This window comes from Zalophus californianus, chromosome 4, assembly GCF_009762305.2.
Source record: "Zalophus californianus isolate mZalCal1 chromosome 4, mZalCal1.pri.v2, whole genome shotgun sequence".
NCBI classification, from domain to species: domain Eukaryota; kingdom Metazoa; phylum Chordata; class Mammalia; order Carnivora; family Otariidae; genus Zalophus; species Zalophus californianus.
The window spans coordinates 40,046,311-40,063,159 of record NC_045598.1 but is presented as its reverse complement, the minus strand read 5'-3'; positions in this window follow the sequence as shown (position 1 = coordinate 40,063,159).

Sequence of the window (16,849 nt, the reverse complement as noted above, 5' to 3'; positions counted from 1 at the left end):
TCCCAACACCATTTGTTGAAGAGACTGTCTTTTTTCCATTGGACATTCTTTCCTGCTTTGTCAAAGATGAGTTGACCATAGAGTTGAGGGTCCATTTCTGGGCTCTCGATTCTGTTCCATTGATCTATGTGTCTGTTTTTGTGCCAGTACCATACTGTCTTGATGATGACAGCTTTGTAATAGAGCTGGAAGTCCGGAATTGTGATGCCGCCAGCTTTGCTTTTCTTTTTCAAGATTCCTCTGGCTATTCGGGGTCTTTTCTGGTTCCATACAAATTTAGGGATTATTTGTTCCATTTCTTTGAAAAAAGGGGATGGTATTTTGATGGGGATTGCATTGAATGTGTAGATTGCTCTAGGTAGCATTGACATCTTCACAATGTTTGTTCTTCCAATCCATGAGCATGGAACGTTTTTCCATTTCTTTGTGTCTTCTTCCATTTCTTTCATGAGTATTTTATAGTTTTCTGAGTACAGATCCTTTGCCTCTTTGGTTAAATTTATTCCTAGGTGTCTTATGGTTTTGGGTGCAATTGTAAATGGGATCAACTCCTTGATTTGTCTCTCTTCTGTCTTGTTGTTGGTGTATAGGAATGCCACTGATTTCTGTGCATTGATTTTATATCCTGCTACTTTACTGAATTCCTGTATGAGTTCTATCAGTTTTGGGGTGGAGTCTTTTGGGTTTTCCACATACAGTATCATATCATTTGCAAAGAGTGAGAGTTTGACTTCCTCTTTGCCGATTTGGATGCCTTTGATTTCTTTTTGTTGTCTGATTGCTGTGGCTAGGACTTCTTATACTATGTTGAATAGCAGTGGTGATAGTGGACAGCCCTGCCGCGTTCCTGACCTTAGGGGAAAAGCTCTCAGCTTTTCCCCATTAAGAATGATATTCGCTGTAGGTTTTTCATAGATGGCTTTTATGATATTGAGGTAGGTACCCTCTATCGCTATACTCTGAAGAGTTTTGATCAAGAAAGGGTGCTGTACTTTGTCAAATGCTTTTTCTGCATCTATTGAGAGGATCATATGATTCTTGTTCTTTCTTTTGTTAATATATTGTATCACGTTGATCGATTTGCGGATGTTGAACCAACCTTGCAGCCCAGGGATAAATCCCACTTGGTCATGGTGAATAATCCTTTTAATGTACTGTTGGATCCTATTGGCTAGTATTTTGGTGAGAATTTTTGCATCCTGTTCATCAAGGATATTGGTCTGTAATTCTCCTTTTTGATGGGATCTTTGTCTGGTTTTGGGATCAAGGTAATGCTGGCCTCATAAAATGAGTTTGGAGGTTTTCCTTCCATTTCTATTTTTTGGAACAGTTTCAGGAGAATAGGTATTAATTCTTCTTTAAATGTTTGATAGAATTCCCCTGGGAAGCCATCTGGCCCTGGGCTTTTGTTTTTTGGGAGATTTTTGATGACTGCTTCAATTTCCTTAGTGGTTATAGGTCTGTTCAGGTTTTCTATTTCTTCCTGGTTCAATTTTGGTAGTTGATACATCTCTAGGAATGCACCCATTTCTTCCAGGTTATCTAATTTGCTGGCATAGAGTTGCTCATAATATGTTCTTATAATTGTATTTCTTTGGTGTTGGTTGTGATCTCTCCTCTTTCATTCATGATTTTGCTGATTTGGGTCATTTCTCTTTTCTTTTTGATAAGTCTGGCCAGCGGTTTATCAATCTTGTTAATTCTTTCAAAGAACCAGTTCCTAGTTTCGTTGATCTGTTCTACTGTTCTTTTGGTTTCTATTTCATTGATTTCTGCTCTGATCTTTATTATTTCTCTTCTCCTGCTGGGTTTAGGCTTTATTTGCTGTTTTTTTCTCTAGCTCCTTTAGGTGTAGGGTTAGGTTGTATATTTGAGACCTTTCTTGTTTCTTGAGGAAGGCTTGTATTGCTATATACTTTCCTCTCAGGACTGCCTTTGCTGTATCCCAAAGATTTTGAACAGTTGTGTTTTCATTTTCATTGGTTTCCATGAATTTTTTTAGCTCTTCTTTAATTTCCTGGTTGACCCATTCATTCTTTAGTAGGATGCTCTTTAGCCTCCATGTATTTGAGTTCTTTCCGACTTTCCTCTTGTGATTGAGTTCTAGTTTCAAAGCATTGTGGTCTGAAAATATGCAGGGAATAATCCCAATCTTTTGGTACTGGTTGAGACCTGATTTGTGACCTAGGATGTGATCAATTCTGGAGAGTGTTCCATGGGCACTAGAGAAGAATGTGTATTCCGTTGCTTTGGGATGGAATGTTCTGAATATATCTGTGAAGTCCATTTGGTCCAGTGTGTCATTTAAAGTCTTTATTTCCTTGTTGATCTTTTGCTTAGATGATCTGTCCATTTCAGTCAGGGGGGTGTTAAAGTCCCCCACTATTATTGTATTGCTGTCAATGTGTTTCTTTGCTTTTGTTATTAATTGCCTTATATAATTGGCTGCTCCCATGTTAGGGGCATAGATATTGACAATTGTTAGATCTTCTTGTTGGATAGACCCTTTAAGTAGGATGTAGTGTCCTTCTTCATCTCTTATTACAGTCTTTGTTTTAAAATCTAATTTGTCTGATATAAGGATTGCCACCCCAGCTTTCTTTTGGTGTCCATTAGCATGATAAATGGTTTTCCACCCCCTCACTTTCAATCTGGGGGTGTCCTTGGGTCTAAAATGAGTCTCTTGCAGACAGCATATTGATGGGTCTTGTTTTTTAATCCAATCTGATAGCCTGTGTCTTTTGATTGGGGCATTGAGCCCATTTACATTCAGGGTAACTATTGAAAGATATGAATTTAGTGCCATTGTATTGCCTGTAAGGTGACTGTTACTGTATATTGTCTGTGTTCCTTTCTGATCTATGCTGTGTTCCTTTCTGATCTGTTACTGTATATTGTCTGTGTTCCTTTCTGATCTATGAACAATGAGAGCTTTTAGGCTCTCTCTTTGCTTAGAGGACCCCTTTCAATATTTCTTGGTGGGCTGGTTTCGTGTTTGCAAATTCCTTTAGTTTTTGTTTGTCTTGGAAACTTTTTATGTCTCCATTTTCAATGACAGCCTAGCTGGATATAGTATTGTTGGCTGCATATTTTTCTCGTTAGTGCTCTGAAGATATCATGCCAGTCCTTTCTGGCCTGCCAGGTCTCTGTGGCTATCCACATTGTTGCCAATCTAATGTTTCTACCATTGTAGGTTACATATCTCTTCTCCCGAGCTGCTTTCAGGATTTTCTCTTTGTCTCTGAGACTCGTAAGTTTTACTATTAGATGTTGGGGTGTTGACCTATTTTTATTGATTTTGAGAGGGGTTCTCTGTGCCTCCTGGATTTGGATGCCTGTTTCCTTCCCCACATTAGGGAAGTTCTTTGCTATAATTTGCTCCAATATACCTTCTGCCCCTCTCTCTCTTTCTTCTTCTGGGATCCCAACTATTCTAATGTTGTTTCGTCTTATCGTATTGCTCATCTCTCGAATTCTGCCCTCGTGATCCTGTAGTTGTTTCTCTCTCTTTTTCTCAGCCTCTTTATTTTCCATCATTTGGTCTTCTATATTGCTAATTCTCTCTTCTGCCTCATTTATCCTAGCAGTTAGTGCCCCCATTTTTGATTGCACCTCATCAATAGCCTTTTTGATTTCGACTTGGTTAGATTTTAGTTCTTTTATTTCTCCAGAAAGGGTTTCTCTAATAACTTCCATGCTTTTTTCAAGCCCAGCTAGTATCTTTTAAAGTCATGATTCTGAACTCTAGGTCCGACATTGTACTAATGTCCATATTGAGTAGGTCCCTGGCAGACGGTACTACCTCTTGTTCTTTTTGCTGAGGTGTTTTTTTCGTCTTGTCATTTTGTCCAGAGGAGAATAGATGAATGAGAGAACAAAATGATAACAGGTTAACAACGTGCCCAGCAAATATACTCTATACAAATCAGAAAAGACCTGAAACCAGGGGAAAAGAAAGGGAAAGAAAGAAAAAAGAAAGAGAAAAAGAAAAAGAAAAAGAAAAAGATAAAAACAAACAAAAACAGAACAAAACAAAAAAAACAATATGATCAAATATGATCAGGCTAGTGCATAGATCAGTGCCACACACTAGATTTTGGGTGTATTTTGGTCTGTTAGAAGAAAGTGCCTCCTAAAATTTTAAAGGAAGAAAGACTTATATATGTACAAAATAAGAGTTGATACAATGAAGGGATGGAAGATGACTGTAAAGATGAAAATTATAAAAGATTTTATAAAAGGGATTGGTAAGATAAGTTGTTTGAAAAAAGAAAGAAGAAGATTTAAAAAAAAAGAAAAAAAAGGGAGAGAATGTGATCAGGCAGGAGACTAGAACAAAGCCATACACTAATGATTTAGGGTATATTTTGATCTGTTAGAAGAAACTGTATCTCAAAATTTTAAAGAGAGAACAACTTATATATATATGCCAAAATAAGGGTAACTACTATGAAGGGATAAAATATGACTCTAAAAATGAAAAATAAAAAATGTTTTTTTAAAAAAAGGGATTGATAAGATGTTGGTTGAAAAAGGGAAAAAGAAAAATTAAAAAAAAAACAGTTAAAGGGTGGGGGAATGGGTTAGCCTGGTGATGGGTATTAAAGAGGGCACATTCTGCTTGGAGCACTGGGTGTTATGCACAAACAATGAATCATGGAACACTACATCAAAAACTAATGATGTAATGTATGGTGATTAACATAACAATAAAAAATTAAAAAAACAGTTAAAAAATTAACTTGAAAAACTAATGAATCATGGTAAAAAAGACAGGAATTCTATGTGGAGTATTCCCCCAGGGCTGGAGTTCTCCCGTTCTCCTTGATCGGTAAACTTGGTCTTGGCTTGCTGTTCGTGCTGATCTTCTGGGGGAGGGGCCTGTTGCCCTGGTTCCCAAATGTCTTTGCTGGAGGCGGAATTGCCCCGCCCTTGTCGGTCTGGGCTGAGCAATCTGCTCAGGTTTGCTCTCAGGAGGTTTTGTTCCCTGCAAGCTCTCGATACAGCTTTGGAGGACCAGAGTGAAAATGGTGGCCTCCCAATCTCTGCCCGGAGGAGCTGAGAACTCGGGGACCCGCTCCTCAGTGCACCCCCAGAGAAAAGCAGTCACTCCCGTCTCCCCAGTCTCTGGACGCACTCCATGCTCATCCGGCCTGTGACCGAGTATATCTAACTCTGGCACCCGACCCCGTGTGGAGTCTCCAAACCTAGCAGATCCCTGTGGTGTGCTCCCGCGCCCCTCCTCCCTGGAGGAGGAAGGGGAGTCTCCCCAGATTTGCCGCTTGTTGGGTCCCTGCTGGAGGAGCAGTGGCCCGACTGGGCTGCGGACCACAGTTCATGGCAACCCCGAGCTGAGAGCCCGCGCCTCGGCTCCGTCTCTGCAGCCGGCTTCCCTGCTCCAATACCCAGGAGCTCTGCCGCACTTAGGCACCCCCAGTCTTTCTGTGACCCCGAGGGTCCTGAGACCACACTGTACTGCGAGGGTTCCACCCCCTGCTTAGCCACTGGAGCGATGTCCCTCAGCGGAGCCGACTTCTTAAAAGTTCCGATTGTGTGCTCCGGGGCTCTATCACTTGCCGGAAGCGGCGGACAGAGGCCCCCTCCCCTGCCGTCTATCCTCCCGATATCGCCTCGGATTCACTTCTCTGCACGTCCTACCTTCCAGTAAGTGGTCGCTTTTCTGTTCAGAGAGTTGTTGCTATTCTTTTCTTTGATCTCCTGTTGAGTTTGTAGGTATTCAGAATGGTTTGATCCCTATTCAGTTGAATTTCTGAGACCAGACGAAATCCAGGTCTCCTACTCCTCCGCCATCTTGCTCCGCCCCTTCCTATTTTTTAAATTTATTTTTAAAAAAGATTTATTTATTTATTTTAGAGTTGGGGAGAGAGACAGAGTCTTAAGCAGACTCCATGCTGACTGTGGTGCCCAATGCCGGGCTCAACCTCACAACCCCGAGATCAAGACCTGAGCTGAAACCAAGAGTCAGACGTTTAACTGACCAGACTACCCAGCTGCTCCAGTCTGCTTTTTAAATGATCACCATAGCCCAGCAATTCTAAACAATCTCAGAGATAAAATGTTATTCACCTCATAAATTTTTTGTTGGTGGTTAAGCTTCTGAACAATTCTTGCTGTGATTGTCGAGTTTACATTTTGTGTACACGTGCATGTGTGTATGCAGATATGCAGACACATGTAAAATGTATTTAGATATACATATATATCACAAATTGTTACTTTATTATTTTTTATGTTTATATACAATAAACTTGACTTTTCTGTAGTTGATTTCTTAAAGTGGGAACACGCGTATAGATTTGTTAATTGCCTTCACAATCAGGATTCAGAACATCTTTATCACCCCAGAAAACTTCCTTGTGTTGCTCTTTTATAATCAATTGACACTTAACTCCTGTTAAACAGTGACCTGCTCTCTATCTTTAGTTTCTTCTTTCCTGGAATGTTACATAAGTGGAATCAATAGTATGTAGCCTTTGGCAACTGGCTTCTTTAACTCAGCATGCCTTTGAGATTCATCCAAATTGTTGCAGGTGTCAATAGTTCATTCCTATTTATTGCTGCATAATATTAAACTATTCAGATGACCACAGTTTGTTAATCCATTCACTGTTGAAAGACATTTGGGTTGTTTTTGGTTTTGGTGATTATGAATGGAGCTGCTATAAACATTCATGAACAGGCTTTTGTGGGACCACAAATTTTCACTTATCCAGGGTAAAGTACACGAGAATATGATTACCAGGTCATATGGTAATTGTTTAGCTTTAGAAGATTGCCTGTTTTCCAAAAGAGCTATGCCATTTTGCATTCTCAGCAGCAACATATGAGAGTTGCCACATCAGTGTACATGGTTGTCTAGCTCTTTCTTTTTAAGTCATTTTTAATAATAGTGCTATGGTGTCTTATTTGTTTTTTTTAAGATTTTATTTTTTAAATAATCTCTACACCCTATGTGGGGCTTGAATTTACAACTCTGAGATCAAGAGTCACATGCTCTACTGACTGAGCCAGCCAGGTGCCCTTCTTACTGTGGTTTTGATTTACATTTCCCTAGTGGCTAATGATCTTAAGCATCTTTTCATGTATTTGTTTTCCATCTGTATAGCTTTGCTCAAGTGTCTGTTCAAATATTGTGCCCTTTTAGAAAAATTGAGTTGTTTGTTTTCATACAGTTGAGGATTTTCAAGTAACAGCTTTTAAAAAAAATAATTCAATTTAGTTAACATATACTGTATTATTAGTTTCAGGGGTAGAATCCAGTGGCTCATCAGTTGCATATAACCCCCAGTGCTCATTACATCAAGTGTCCTCCTTAATGCCCATCACCCAGTTACCCCATTCCCCCACCCACCTCCCCTCCAGCAACCCTCAGTTTGTTTTCTACAGTGAAGAGTCTTTTATGGTTTGCCTCCCTGTTTTCATCTTATTTTATTTTGCCTTCCCTTCCTTTATGTTCATCTGTTTTGTTTCTTAAATTCCACATATGAGTGAAATCATATGGTTTTTATCTTTCTCTGACTAACTTATTTCACTTAACATAATACTCTCTAGTTTATCCTTCTTTATCCATTCATCTGGGCTCTTTCTATAGGTTGGTTATTGTGGACATTGCTGCTATAAACATTGGGGTGCATGTCCCCCTTCGAATCACTATGTTGGTATCCTTTGGATAAGTACCTAGTAGTGCAATTGCTGTGTCATAGGATAGTTCTATTTTTAACTTTTTGAGGCACCTCCATACTGTTTTCCAGAGTGGCTGTACCAGTTTTCATTCCCACCAACAGTGTGTACAAGGGTTCCCCTTTTTCCACACACTTACCAACATCTGTTGTTTCCTGAGCTGTTAATTTTAGCCATTCTGACTGGTATGGGGAGGTATCTCATTGTGGTTCTGATTTGTTTTTCCCTGATGCCGAGTGATGTGGAGCAATTTTTCATGTGTCTGTTGGTGATTTTTATGTCTTCTTTGGAGAAATGTCTGTTTATGTCTTCTGCCCATTTCTTGAGTGGATTATTTGGTTTTTGGGTGTTGAGTTTGATAAGTTCTTATTTTTTCATGCCTTCAAATATAAATAGATATTTATTATGTAGTTTCTGTGGATCAGGAATTCAGGGGCAACTTGGGTGTGTGGTTCTGACTCAGGGCCTCTCACGAAACTGTACTCCAGTAAGTAGTTGGTCAGGGCTGTAGTCCTCTGAAGCCAAATTGAAGCTGGAGTTCTTTATAGATTTTGGATACTAGCCCTTTATCTGATAAGACATTTGCAAATATCTTCTCCCATTACCTAGGCTGCCTTTAGTTTTGTTGACTGTTTCCTTTGCTGTGCAAAAGCTTTTTATCTTGATGAAGTCCCAGTAGTTCAGTTTTCATTCTTCTGCATGTGGCTGTCCAATGTTTCCAACATCTTTTGTTGAAGAAACTGTCTTTTTTTCATTGGATATTCTTTCCTGCTTGGTCTAAGATTAGTTGACCATAGAGTTGAGGGTCCATTTCTGGGTTTTCTATTCTATTCCATTGTCTAAGTGTCTGCTTTTGTGCCAGTACCACACTGTTTTGATGACTACAGCTTTGTAATGCAGCTTGATGTTTGAAATTGTGATGCTTCCAGCTTTGGTTTTCTTTTTCAACATTACTTTGCTATTTGGGGTCTTTTCTGGTTCCATACAAATTTTAGGATTGTTTGTTCCAGCTCTGTGAAAAATGCTAATGGTATTTTGATAAGGATTGCATTGAATGTGTAGATTGCTTTGGGTAGCATAGACATTTTAACAATATTTGTTCTTCCAATCCATGAGTATGGAATGCTTTTCCATTTCTTTGTGTCTTCCTCAATTTCTTTCATAAGTGTTCTCTAGTTTTCAGAGTACAGATCCTTTACCTCTTTGGTTAAGTTTATTTATAGGCATCTTATGGGATTTGGTGAAATTGTAAATGGGATCGATTCCTTGATTTCTCTTTCTTCTGCCTCATTGTTAGTGTATAGAAGAACAACTGACTTCTGTGCATTGATTATATCCTGCCACTTTGCTGAATTCCTGTATGAGTTCTAGCAATTTTGGGGTGGAGTCTTTTGGATTTTCTACATAGAGTATCATGTCATCTGTGAAGAGTGAAAGTTTGACTTCTTCTTTGCTGATTTGGGTAACTTTTATCAAATAACAGCTTTATTGAGATATAATTCATATACCATACAATTCACCTATCTAAATTGTATAATTCAGAGGTTTTTAGTGTATTCCCACAGTTGCAAAGCTATCACCATAATCAATTTTAGAACATTTTCATCACCTCCAAAAGAAATTCTGTACCCATTAGCAGTCACTACCCATTTGTCCTAAACTCTCCAACCCCACATAGGCACTAATCTATTTTTTGTCTCTATAAATTTGTCTGTTCTGGAAAATTCATACAAACAGAATCATACAGCATGTGGTCTTTTGTTTCTGGCTTCTTTCACTTAGCATAATATTTTCAAGGGTCATCCATGTTGTAGCGTGGATCAGTACTTCATTCTTTTTTTATTGCTACATAATATTCCACTGAATAGATACACCACATTTTCTTTATCCATTCATCTGTTGATGGACATTTGGATTGTTTCCACTTTGTGGATATTATGAAAAATGTTGCTATGAACACCTGTGTACAAGTTTTTGTGTGAATATACATTTTCATTTTCTTTGAGTATACATCTAAGTGACATTGCTAGATTACATTATATATCTGCTTAACTTTTTGAGGAACTGTCAAACTCTTTTCCACAGCAGCTGCACCATTTTACAATCCTGCCAACAGTGTAATAGGGTTCCAATTTCTCCACATCCTTGTCCACATTTGTTATTATCCATCTTTTTTATTCTAACCATCCTAGTAGTTGCAAAGTGGAGTTTATTTTGTTACACTGGTTTATGTATTTATCCCTTTGCTAATACCACACTGTCTTCATTATTGTAGCTTTATTTTTTCTTACTGTAGCTTTATAGTAAATATTAAAATCCTCTGGTGTCACGAATCCCCTGACTTTATTCTTTTTCTTAAAAAATTCAGTATTTTAGTTCCTTTGGTGCTCCATGTAAATTTTAAAACATGTTTGTCTACATATGCAAAAACTTCAGCTGGGATTTTGATTGGAATCGTGTTGCATGTATAGATCAATTTTAAGGAAGAATTGAAATTTTAACTATATTGAGTATTCCAACCCATGAACATGATATGTCTCTCTCTCCATTTAGATCTTTCATTTTGTTCATCAACATTTCATAGTTTTCATAGATGCTGAATATGTTGTGTTAGATTTATACCTAACTACTACTACTACCTACCACATTTTGGGAGGAACTCTTGTAAGTGCTGTTTTAAAATTTTGGTTTCCAGTTGTTCATTGCTATTAATAGATATACATTTGATATTTATATGCAGCCACTGTATCTTGCAACTTTGATAAACTCACTTGTTAGGTATAGGAGGCTTTTTGTATATTCCTTGGGATTTTCTACATAGATAATCAGGTCATCTGTAAGTGGAGATAGTTTTAATTGTACTAAATGTTGAATGAGAGTGGTGAGACTAGAGATCCTTGCCTTGTCCTAGTCTTACAGGAAAATGATTCATCTTTCACCATTAAACATGGTATTAGTTCTGGGTGTGCTCTTCTGGGTTTCAGGCTGTCCTTAAGTCCAGGCTGGGAGGTATTGAAGTAAAACACAAGGAAACTCACCAATGGTTCAAGTTCTAGTTTCCTTCCCAACCCTCCTGCTATTATTTACTTTTTGGAATTCTCAGATAGCTGCTCCATGTGTTCTTTGTGGGATTGTTGTTGTTGTTGCATACAATGGAAGAGACAGGTGGAGTGTGCTTACTCCATCTTATACAGGAACCAGAACCAAATAAAGGACCACCTTTTAATTATCCTTTAATAAGCATTGTTATTCACATGGAAATTAATTTACAGATATCAGGTTATACAGTCAACCTCCACATATGCAGAATCAGCTACATGCATTTGTTTCAAGATAAGTTTGTGAAGGTCTGGAATCATTTGAGCTTCATGTAGTTCATCACTCCAACCTCTGTGGAACTACCTATTCCTATGTTTATTTTTTTTAAAGATTTTATTTATTTATTTGACAGAGAGAGACATTGTAAGAGAGGGAACACAAGCAGGGGGAGTGTAGAGGGAGAAGCAGGCTTCCTGCTGAGCAGGGAGCCCAATGCAGGGCTCAATCCCAGGACCCCAGGACCATGACCTGAGCCGAAGGCAGACGCTTAATGACTGAGCCATCCAGGCACCCCTATTCCTATGTTTAAGCAGCAGATTTGAAATAAATGATAATAGCAGAGTGAGTGTAAAGATGAAGAATCAGAACTTGAATTAATTCTGTCACTATACATGACTTCTTGGAGATTTTATTTGTGTTTAATATTTATTTATTTTATTTATTTATGTGAAACAACATCCATAATTTTTATTAATTGAAAGTCCACAATTTACACTAAAACTCAGTCTTTGGGCTTTGACATTCTATGAGTTTTGACAAATTCATAATGTCAAGGATCGCCATTACAGTAACATACAGAAATCTGTACACCTGTGTTCATTGCAGCATTATTCACAATGACTACAGATGGACACTCCCTCAAAGGCCATCAAGTGATGAGTGAATAAATAAAATGTGATATATACACACAATGAAATACTATTCAGACATAAAAAGGAATTAAATTTTAAAATATACTAGAACATGGATAGAACTTGAAAAATATGCTTCTTGAAATTAGGCAGGCAAAGAAGACCATATATTGTATGATTCCACTTATAGGACATATCTAGAATAGGCAAATTCATAGAGACAGAAAGGAGAGATTATCAAGGGCTAAAGGCAGGGAAGAAGGTGGAGTTATTTTTTCATGGGTACAGAGGTTATTTTCAATCTGGTGGGTTTTGAGTGTAATTCATAGTAATGGGTACAAAGAATTGTGACCATAATTATTGCCACTGAGTGTATATACATTTACAAATTATTAGAAGGATAAATATTTTATCCTTTAAATATTTTAAATATTATGTATATTTCATCACAATAAAAAAGTTAAAAAATCCAATAGACTAGATGATGAATACAGAAACTGCATATATGAAGACATAGAAGCTGAAATGGTCCTTTAATACATGAAGAAGTGGGAATTTACACTGGGCAGGACCCATCATGAGACGTGATCATTGAAATATGGCATGCATTTAGTATTTTCCCTTCTTTAGATTGATTATTTCACACTGATTAGGTCCCCTTAGCTAAAAAGTCAAAGGCTCTGTTTCTCATTTCCTTCTTGCTCTACTCCTTTGCCTTCCTTCATCCACCAAGGAGGTTGGCCCAGCAGAAGCTCAGTTCTTGCTTGTTAACCAGTCACACCCATGTGTTGTAGCCCCATGTCCACATCAAGCAAATTTCCCTGAGAAATTCCTGATCAGTACAACCAATGTCCTTACAGTTACTCTGTGTCCCCAGCTCCCCTGGAGGACCTGTTGGAGGACCTTCCCAGTGACAGGCAGAAGAAGGGGCCTCATCTCTCCCCAAGGGAAGCTTGCCTTTCTCTGAGGTAGAAATGTTGCTTGCTTTTTTTCTTTTTCAATTGTATGCAGATAGGAAAATCTGACAATGTACATTAGTGCTGGTATATATAGTTTCCTTGGCTGGGGGAATGTTGAGTGAAAGTCTATTACCAATTACAGCTGATACAAAAGGGTAATAAAAACGACAGCATCCATTACAACATGTACGGTAGCAAACATTTTCTTTCCTTTTTTTTTTTTTTTTAAGATTTATCCATCTATTTTGGAGAGAGAGAGAGAGAGAGCATGGGCGGGGGAGGGGAGGAGGAAGAGAGAGAATCTCAAGCAGATTCCCCACTGAGCATGGAGCCTGTCATGGGGCTTGATCACACAGCCTTGAGATCACGACCTGAGCCAAAACCAAGAGTTGGGCACTCAACAGACTGAGCCACCCAGGCACCCCATGAGCATTTTCATTAACAGAAAATCTTTCTCCTTGAAAAAGAATTTTGTATTTGCTGATCAGAATGGACTTGAGAGACCTGCCATGAAAAGCTCGAGCCTCTTCCATAGGTGTCTTCTTTAATTTCCGGGGAGGCATTGACTCAACAACTGTATCCCATCTGGTTTCCTGAAGTCATCGAGAAAACAATGTATAGGATGGTGTGATCCTCATAGTGCTTTATTTTCTCTAATCACAGGCGGATGCAGGAGAAAATGAAAACCATATGTGTTCTAAAATCAGTCCTTTTTTGAGGCAAAATCTAGCTGATGAAGAAGGTGGGCCTTCCTTGACTGCTTTGGAGAGTCACCCTGATTCCAGGTTCCTGCTGGGAATGGGGGTTGGGAGTGTAGTGAGAGAAACTGACTGTCCTGTAAGAACTGTGACCATGTTCTACAAACCCTGGAAGCAAGTAGGTCATTTAGGTGGTGTGGTTTGTGTGTGTGAGAACTGGAGGGTGTCTATGTTTGAGCCTATGTGACGTGATTGTAAGAGTGCATGTGAGTGCGTGTATTTCCTCAGGAGCTATTTCCCATTTAAACAGCACAATGCAAGTGTCAGAGTTCTAAAAAAAAAAAAAAAAAAAAGACACACATTGCACGCTTTACCTACATTAACTCATTCCTCCTTCACTACAGTTGCATCTGGAAGATTCTTCAATATTCCCTTTCCTCCCCAAGCCAGAGGACTTGTTCTTCATTTCTTTCCTGCTCCTTTACTCTGCCTTCCTGTGTCCACCCAGGAGAGTGGTCCAACAGCAGCTCAGTCCATACTTACTAACCACCCACATGCACACTCTCACACCATGCCTATATCCAGTAAAGCTCACTGACTAGTTGCTGAGCAACCCCACCAGTGCCCTGACAGTTGCTATGTATCCTCTTAGTTCCCACCAAGGGCCTATTGAAAGATCTTCCCAGTTTGAAGGAAGAAGAAGAAGACCCAAATCTCTCCAAGGTAAACTTGCTTTTCTTTGTATAAAAGGGAAACATCTTTTTTTTCTTTTTCAATAGACTTAAGGTATGAAATTCTGACATCTGGACATCACAGATAATATATACAATTATCTCGGTTTGGAGAGTTTCAAGTGAGAGTGTATTACCAACTGATACCTAGTATAAAAGGGTATTTAAAAAAAATGACAATATCAGTTACAAACTGTATGGTAATGAGCATTTTCTCAGCAGAAGTTTTCATCCTTGAAAGTAAATTTTGTACTTGCTGATCAAAATGGACTTGTGAGATCTTGCATGAAAAGCTCAAGCTATTTCCATGTCCTCCATGTTTTGTTCTGGGGCCATTGACTGAACCACTGGTTCCCATTTGGTTTCCACCAGGACCTGAAACAACTAGGGAGATGACCGAGCATAACAGACCCTTGTAGATAACTTGCTTGAATCTATAGTGAAGCTCAGGACAAAGGTTATGTGCCTTGAATCCTGCCAACTATGCCAAGTAATGTTGACCGAAGAAGAGGCTGTGAAATGAGTGTCAAAGCAGGTGATGTCCAGGGTCCTTCCAACCACAGTCTTGCTCACTGTATCACTCCAGCACTGATTATGGGACCAGGAGAGCCACAACACACTGAGTGGAAGACGGGAACCTTTTGGTGCCTGGACAGTAAACAGGTATGGGAGGGTGTGTGGGTGGGACTTGTGTCTAAAATTTAAAACAGTAAAACAAAGTGTGAAATTTGAGGCACAATATTTTTGTTTGGTAAGCATGGTGTAGCTCAGATAAAAATCAAGTATATTGATCCCAAATCCTTATTAGTCCCTTATATAATTTTTCTCTGGGTCTTTATGGAGTTCACACTTTTGGAAGTTTTTTTTTTTAATGTGTGATTTTTTCTAATTTTGAGGAAAAGTTATCCATTCCTTTCAATATCATTTCATCTATTAAAAATGCTACTGAATGTAGATATATCAGTGAAACAGACTATCTTAGGCAAATGAAGCTGTGTGCACAGTAAGGACAAATTTTGAGAGTTAATGTTAACTTTTGAAATATTGCACAACCTAAAAGAAGGCATGGACATAAAAGGATCAGCTCATAATTTGTTCTTTGCTCCACATGATCTGTGTTCTGACATATTTTATTCTTTGTGTGAAATTTTATTATTTATTTTTAAAGATTTTATTTATTTGAGAGGGAGAGGGAAAGAGAGAGAGAGAGCAAGCGAGAGCACAAGAGCAGGGGGAGGGAGAAGCAGACTCCTTGCACTGCAGGGAGCCTGACATGGGGCTCGATCCCAGGACCCTGGGATCACCACCTGAGCCAAAGGCAGATGCTTAACTGACTGAGCCACGCAGGTGCCCCTTGGTGTGAAATTTTAGATGACATTAATAAGACACAAAAATATTCACAAAGAGTCAGTTACCCATTGCAGTACTGACATAACAAAAATCCCTGCATTAGCTCCTTTCCTTTCCCGTATCACCTCCTTGCTGCCCTAAGGGTCCTTCAGTGACTCCCACATAAACTCAAATCCATATTTCAGAGTTCACTTCTGGGGGAACCTTTTCATTTAATCTAGAACATCTTCAATTTTTTTTAAATGACAGTGATTTACTAAAGAAACCGAGGCAGTTGTCCTCTAGAATTACCTTTCTTCAGAATCTGTCTACTTGTTTCTTCATGGTGTCATTTAACTTTTTCCTCTATCCCCTGTATTCCTGGTAAACTGGAAATTAGACCCAAAGTCTTGTTTAAAGTCATGTAAAACATTCTTGGTAAGAATTTTTCATTGGTGATGCTTTTTTTATTTCATATTACACAACACAAGAATGCATACCATCCACCAATAATGATGTTAAAATAGATCAGTGGGTTCAGGTGGTGACAATCTGACTCCTTCATTTCTTAAGATGCATTTTCCCCATATGACCTCTATATAATCTGTGTGTTGAGAATTTGAAAACTGGCAAATACCTAGTTCCCCATTGTGGTAGGCAGAATAACACTCTTCCCCCAAAGATGTCTGTGTCCTAATCTCAAGAACTCGTGAATATGTTATATTGCATAGCAAGAGGGAATAAAGGTTGCAGATGGACTTAAGGGTAATAAGATTATCTTAAAATAAAGAGGTTATCTTGGATTATCCAGGAAGCCCCATGTAATCACAAGGATCCTTTAAAGCTGAAGAAGGAGGCACAAGGGAGTTCAGAGTCAGAAAGAAATTTAGAGATGCTACGCTGCTAGCTTTGAAGAAGGAGAAAAAGACAATTAGCCAAGGAATGCTGGCAGCCTCTAGAACCCAGAATACCTAGGAATTGGATTCTCCCCTGGGGCCTCCATAAGAAACACAGCCTGCGTGACATCCCTGGCTTTAGCCCCTTGGATTCATTTTGGATTTCTGACCTCCAGAACTATAAGATAATAAATTTATGTTGTTTTAAGCCACTAAGTTTGTAGTGATTTGTTAGAGTAGCAATAGAAAATGAATATACACACCAAGCTTTCTTTTTTCCCAGAGGTAGAATTTGGTGATTCATAAGTTGATATAACACACAGTGCTCACTAAATCAAATGCCCTCTTTAGTGCTTATCACCCAGTTACCCCATTCCCCCACCCACCTCCCCTCCAGCAACCTTCAGTTTGTTTCCTACAGTGAAGAGTCTTTTATGGTTTGCCTCCCTCTCTGTTTTCACCTTATTTTATTTTGCCTTCCCTTCCTCTATGTTTATCTGCTTTGTTCCTCAAATTCCACATATGAGTGAAATCATATGGTATTTATCTTTCTCTGACTAACTTATTTCGCTTAACAAATACCCT